Consider the following 5,937-nt stretch of genomic DNA (forward strand, 5'->3'; position numbering starts at 1 on the left):
CCTGTTGCGGGAAGCCGCCGGAATCCCCAGGCCTCCTCAGTCGTCCAGCATGGCCGTCTCGGGGGCGGGAGCCCGCCTTCCCCTTCGGGACGGGGGACAGTCCCACTTCCAATGCCCTGCTCGTTTGCAGAGCGGGCGTGGACCAGGGGGTTCTTTTTGGCACTTTGGGCCCAGTGGCTGGCTGACTTGCATCTGACGCATTCCCCCTTGCTGGTTTATACCTCTGGGCGGGTGGCAAGCTTCCTTGGCCCCCTTGGGTCGTCCCGAGGTCGCAAGGCGCGGCTGACAGCTGTGGTCATCCGTTGAGCTTGAGCGCTGGCCTGTCTTCACGTCGTGTTCTCTCTTCCTCCTCAGCTTGACCTCGATTATTAAATACCCCAAAGGCCACCTCTAGGGGTTAGGACGTAGGTGTTGGTGGGCCTAATCGTAATCTTGGGGGTTTCCGCCTGCTATCAGGGGCGGATTCGCTGATAAAATGTTGTCCCAGAAGGGGCTTACCCTCGGGAGTGGAGGGGTCAGTGTTAGTACATTTTCTAAAAGCCTCCACAAGCCGTCCCTGAGAGAGGGCTGGGTGTTCCTTTTCTTCCTGAGTCACTCCTTTAAGCTTTCCGTAGCTAACTGGCTTTGTGATACACTTGCTCATCCCTTCTACTGTACACTGGATCATGTGCTTCCTGGCTTCTGCTCCCTCGCGGGAATTATCGTTTCAGCGGGGCTCCTGATCTGGGACTGCGTCTCCACCCATAACAGCCTGTTCGGGTTGGTCCCTGGCAAGCTGGTCAGCGTGCCCCTGGGCTGCCCCCCAATTCTCTGTTTCTCCTCAGGGGTACAGCAAATAGACAGGACTCTTTGGACATCCTTCCAAGTTGAATCAAAGGCCAGAGTTAGGGCCTGAAACCCTTCAGCGGACTTCCTAAGGGTCTTCCGGAAACCGGCCCAGTCTCTGTTTGCATTGGGCTAAGTTGGTTAAAGAGAAGGGCACACGCACCCTGATTGTCCCTTCGCCATTTGCCACGTCCCTAAGAGGGCATAATTCCCCTATCCTGGGTGATAGGAGGCTCCACTGCGAGTTACCCCGGAGGGACGAGTCTCTCCCTCCTGGGGTAACGGAGGGTATAAAGAAACGTAGGGAATGTAGGTTGCTCAGAGGTATCTGAAGAAGGAGGTGCCTCTGGAGACCTGGTTCCCCCCTGAGAACTGGGGAAGGTTAAAAGGGGGTCATCTGAAATGTCGGAGGTGTTTTCTGATTCCCCTGGCTTTTGATTACAGGAGCAGCGTAGAGTGGGGTTTTGGTAAAGGACCATGAAGGCTTGGAGATAGGGAACCCCAGTCCATTTTCCCATTTTGCGACAGTAAAGATCCAGTTGCAGGAAGGTACTGTAATTTAGAGACCCGTGTGCAGGCCATTTTGCTCCGTCCCCCAACCTGTGTAAAGGCCAGGCAGTGTTACAGGAAAGTTCAAGTTTTTCCCTTTTCAGCCCATTTATTTTAAAAAATTTCCAGTTTTTAAGGATACATTCCAGAGGTGTTTCTTCTGGCTTAGAGGATCCTCCCATGTTGAGGAACCTGCAACTTAGAAAGAGCGCTCCTAGAAATAAAGTCCACCGTCTCAGAGACATTTACTAGGAGGCTTTTGTCGGAAGGGGGTCGGAGTGTCCTCCGAATTCCCTCCTGACTTAATGGGATGTTGAGCATCCTGTACTCTCCCATTGCCTAACCAGACGTCTCTGGTCAACCCCGTCCCTCGCTCAAGGGGTCCCCAATAGGGGACGTTTGAACCAGTGTCAGGGCGTTGCCAGGACTCTCCTTGAGGGGGATCTGCGGTCTGTAAAGTTTCCCTGTGCTGGGGTGTATTCCTCGAGACTGAGCATCTATAAAGCCTAGGATGTGGGCTGCTTGGAAGTGGCCAGTCCAGTAGGTAGTCTGTAACAGTGTATGGGGCTGCCAAGGCCTGGAGTGAAGGGGGTCCTAGAGGTACAGAGAGGAACTCCTGGAGGAATTGGAGTTGGGAGCAATGGAAGATGCCACAGGGGTCAGGACCTGAGGGCCTAGCAGTGGGCGTATTCCCCCTGGGGATTTTTTGGACATAGAGTAAGGTGAGAGACTAGACAGCGGAAGAACCCCAAACCCTTTTCCCTACCTCTTTGGTGTCTGTGATAAAATTGGGGAGAGCCTGGTGGTTCCATCTGACACAGGCAACAGCGAGTTTGGACAGTGTCTCCCATGTAATTTAACATACGAACCCAGTTAGTTTAGGGTCTTTCTTTGGGGTGCTCCAGGGGCCCTTGGAAGCACCCCAATGTTAGCTGGAGATCAAAAGAACTTTAGTTAGAATTTGATATTTGGGAAGTCTGTCAAAAGTTTTAAAACACCTGGTCAGACAGAATCACGGGTCGCTGTGAAACAATTGTTCCTTGCGCCAAGTAAGGTGAAAAAGAGATTCCAGACGTTAGTACAGATCCCTTAAAGGCACAGAAACTCGCACGATCTGTCATCAAAAGCAGCATTCCAGGAGAATTTTGTTCTGAGGGAGGGGAACCAAATCCAGTCTTACATCAGCCTACTCATAAAATCCATTTACCTAAAGAAACTTAATCCAACCTTAGAAAATCCCGACCACATACAAAAGTCTTTTCCCAGTGGTCCTTTTCTGCAAACCTCCTGCAACTTTCTGTAACCATAGTTTGTCCCTTATTTTTTTCCATTCAGAAATAACCAGTTTTAGGACAAAAATCATCCCTTTTTCCTTTCAACAAAATATATTTCCATTCCTCATACCTTTTCTGGAAACACATGTGCTACTTCCCTTAGGCAACTGCGGACTGTCTTCTGCACTGGCATTCTGCAGGTTGGTAGAGAACATCTCAAGGTGGCACCAAACATCTTCGGTTTCTCGCCCACGAGAAGACGAAAGTGGGTAACTTTAGACCCATTTAGCAATTCATGTTCCAATACTTCATCTTATTTGAAGCAGCCTGAATAGTCAGGGAATTCCTGTCACTTAATTTAGTTTCAAGTTACCAGCATTTGGAGGGACTGTTCTATTATTTAGTTATTCATTGAGGCTGTGCTGGGTCTCCGTTTCGTCATGCAGGATGTTTTTTTAGTTGTGGCATGCAGACTTCTTAGTTGCGGCACGCGCACTCTTAGTTGAGGCATGCACGTGGGATCTAGTGCCCCGACCAGGGATGGAACCCAGGCCCCCTGCACTGGGAGCGTGGAGTCTTGCCCAGTGGACCACCAGGGAAGTCCCTGGAGGGATTATCTAGATGGACACTTCCAAAACATAAGTATTCCTATAGTGTTTACCAAAAAGCACTCATCTCAGTTACATTTAGTTAAAAATTTAATTGTATCAAGTTATTTTCCCTCTTGACAGATTTTATAACAAACAATACGCTCTTGTTGACTTCCAGTAACTGTAGGTACAATAAACGCATTATACTTAATGTTGATGCCTCTAAAAACAGGTCTGTATTGGGAATTCCCAGATGAGGACATGGCGCTCTCACTGCCGGGGGCCCGGGTTCAATCCCTGGTCGGGGAACTGAGATCCTGCAAGCCACGCGGCACGGCCAAAACAAAAACCAAAACAGGTCTGTATTAATTAAACCCACAAGCTTAAGCTAGCTCTAATACCAGATATTAATTTAACATCAAATATTTCCCAGATCACATGAACCTGAAATGTATTCTGCTGAGTTTTCTTTTATATTTCTGAGAATGTTTATGAGTGCTCACTTCCCTTTAAGCCAATTAAATACAGCTCATTTATAAGTTAATTTTTACATAAAGGCAGAATCAGAGATCTCAGTTTTCCCACTTGGATTTAGAAAGGCCTCTTTTTTTCCTCAGTCTGGGGGACTACAGATGGATCAGGTAGTTCCTGAGAGTCCAGGCAGGACACTTACATTGCAAAGGCAGAGGAGAGAGATGCAAGCCCCTCTCCCTTTTTTTTTTTTTTTTTTTCTCTTTAAAATCCCACTAAGTAACCCAAGGCTGGAGTCTCAGGCCACGTGGGCTGTGTTTGCATTTCAAGGCTTAAATGCTCCATCGTGCCCACAGCGTCAGCAGAGGCTTGTAGGAGCAGTTGGACAGACAAAACTACATAAAACAGAAACACCGATGACAAAAACTTAAAGACACAAACAAGAAGTTATCAGGGTAAAGGGGACAGGAGTGCAGGTATAAGGGTCAAAGGAGAGGTACAGGGAGGTGGGACAGAAAAGACTGAAAAGGAGAGACAGCAGGAAAATAAAGGTGAGAACGCTGGGATGATTGGACTTCCAGCCATGACTGTCCAGTCAAGGGGAGCCCGCTGGACCAGGGTCTGCACGGTGCAAGGCGAGCCTCTGCCCGCTCTGCTTGGCACCCGTCAAAGTGAGCCGTGGCCGGCCAGAGGGAGCAGGTCTCACAAGCTGAGACGAGTGATGCTGTAGCTGCCTGCCATCCACTCTCCCGGAAGGAGAGGACAGAGAGCAGGAGAGGGAAAAAGAAAAGGGGGAGGGGAAAGCGTTGCCTGAATGAGGGGCCGGAGGCCCCCAGAGGCCAGGAAGGCAGACTTAGCAAACGTGGTGCTGAAACAGGAGATTCAGGTGGCCGTCTGTCAGCCACAGGGAAGCTGCATTCGGTGGTCCCCGAGGTGCCCAGATCCTCTCCCCAGAGGGGACAACTGCCCCACGATGGGCGCCACTAAGTCTGATACCGGCCAGGGTTCTTGGCCTCCTCAATCAGTAGAAACTCATCAGGGGCCAGAGAAGAAATTCAGGCAAGGCTCTAACGGGATCCCTGCCACAGAAGCGGGTAGGGAGAAGCGGTAGTAACAGGTTGCCTTGCTGCCTCCCCGGGGAGGGGCGAGCTGGTTCCTTCTGTGGGGTGAGGGCAGGGGCGTGTCGGGGGGAGGGCCGGAGGGGTGCCTTAGGTGGTCTGCCCACCCCTTTGTGGTGCTGAGTGCAGGGGGCACGCGCAGTGCCCCGCTCTTGCGCCCGACCTCTGCTCTTGCTCTGGGCTCTGCAGACGTGGCAGTTGGGGTTTTTGGTCTTCTTGTATCTGGTTCTTAATTTGCCCCAACTGCGCATGCACGCCGTTATTTTTAGTCCCTTGTAATCTCTTTGTATTTGTTGCTGGAGGAGATGGGTGTCCAGGTGCAGGCCCTGCAGCAGAGGCCCCAGGTCCCAGCCTGTCCCAATTCTGCCTTTAAGTACCTTACAGTAACACACTTGCATTTCTCCCACACTTTTCTTGACCTGTTGTTGTTAACATTTTGTGTTTCTTGTGCTGTAATCAATAAGTGCATTGCTGTTACTTTGTAAACAGGCAGTTATGTTTTAAAGGAGTACACGAGCTGTATCTTATCTGTTTAGCCATGTAGTTAACAATTCGAAAGATCTTTGTTTCTTTACGTAGATGCAGAATTCTCTCATATTATTTTCCTTTCGTCTGTAGGACTTCTTTTAAGACTTCTTGTAGTGTGGGTCTGTTTGAGACTAATTATTTTTACTTTTGTATTACATAAATGTCTTTATTTCAATTGAGGTTTTTTTTTTTTTTTGCGGTACGCGGGCCTCTCACTGTTGTGGCCTCTCCCGTTGCAGAGCACAGGCTCCGGACGCGCAGGCTCAGCCGCCATGGCTCACGGGCCCAGCCGCTCCGTGGCGTGTGGGATCCTCCCGGACCGGGGCATGAACCCGTGTCCCCTGCATCGGCAGGCGGACTCTCAACCACTGCGCCACCAGGGCAGCCCCAGCACCATCTTCTTTCTCTTCTCCTTCTGGGGCTCTGGTCACATGAATGTTAGACTTTTTGTTTATGTCCCCCAGGTATTTGAGGATCTGTTCGTTTTTAACATTTAATTTTTCTCTTTGTAGTTCAAACTGAATAATGTCTATTGATCTCTCTTCACGTTCGCTGAATCTTTCCGTCCTGCTGTTGAGTCTA

Source organism: Lagenorhynchus albirostris, chromosome 19 (assembly GCF_949774975.1).
Source record: "Lagenorhynchus albirostris chromosome 19, mLagAlb1.1, whole genome shotgun sequence".
Taxonomy (NCBI): domain Eukaryota; kingdom Metazoa; phylum Chordata; class Mammalia; order Artiodactyla; family Delphinidae; genus Lagenorhynchus; species Lagenorhynchus albirostris.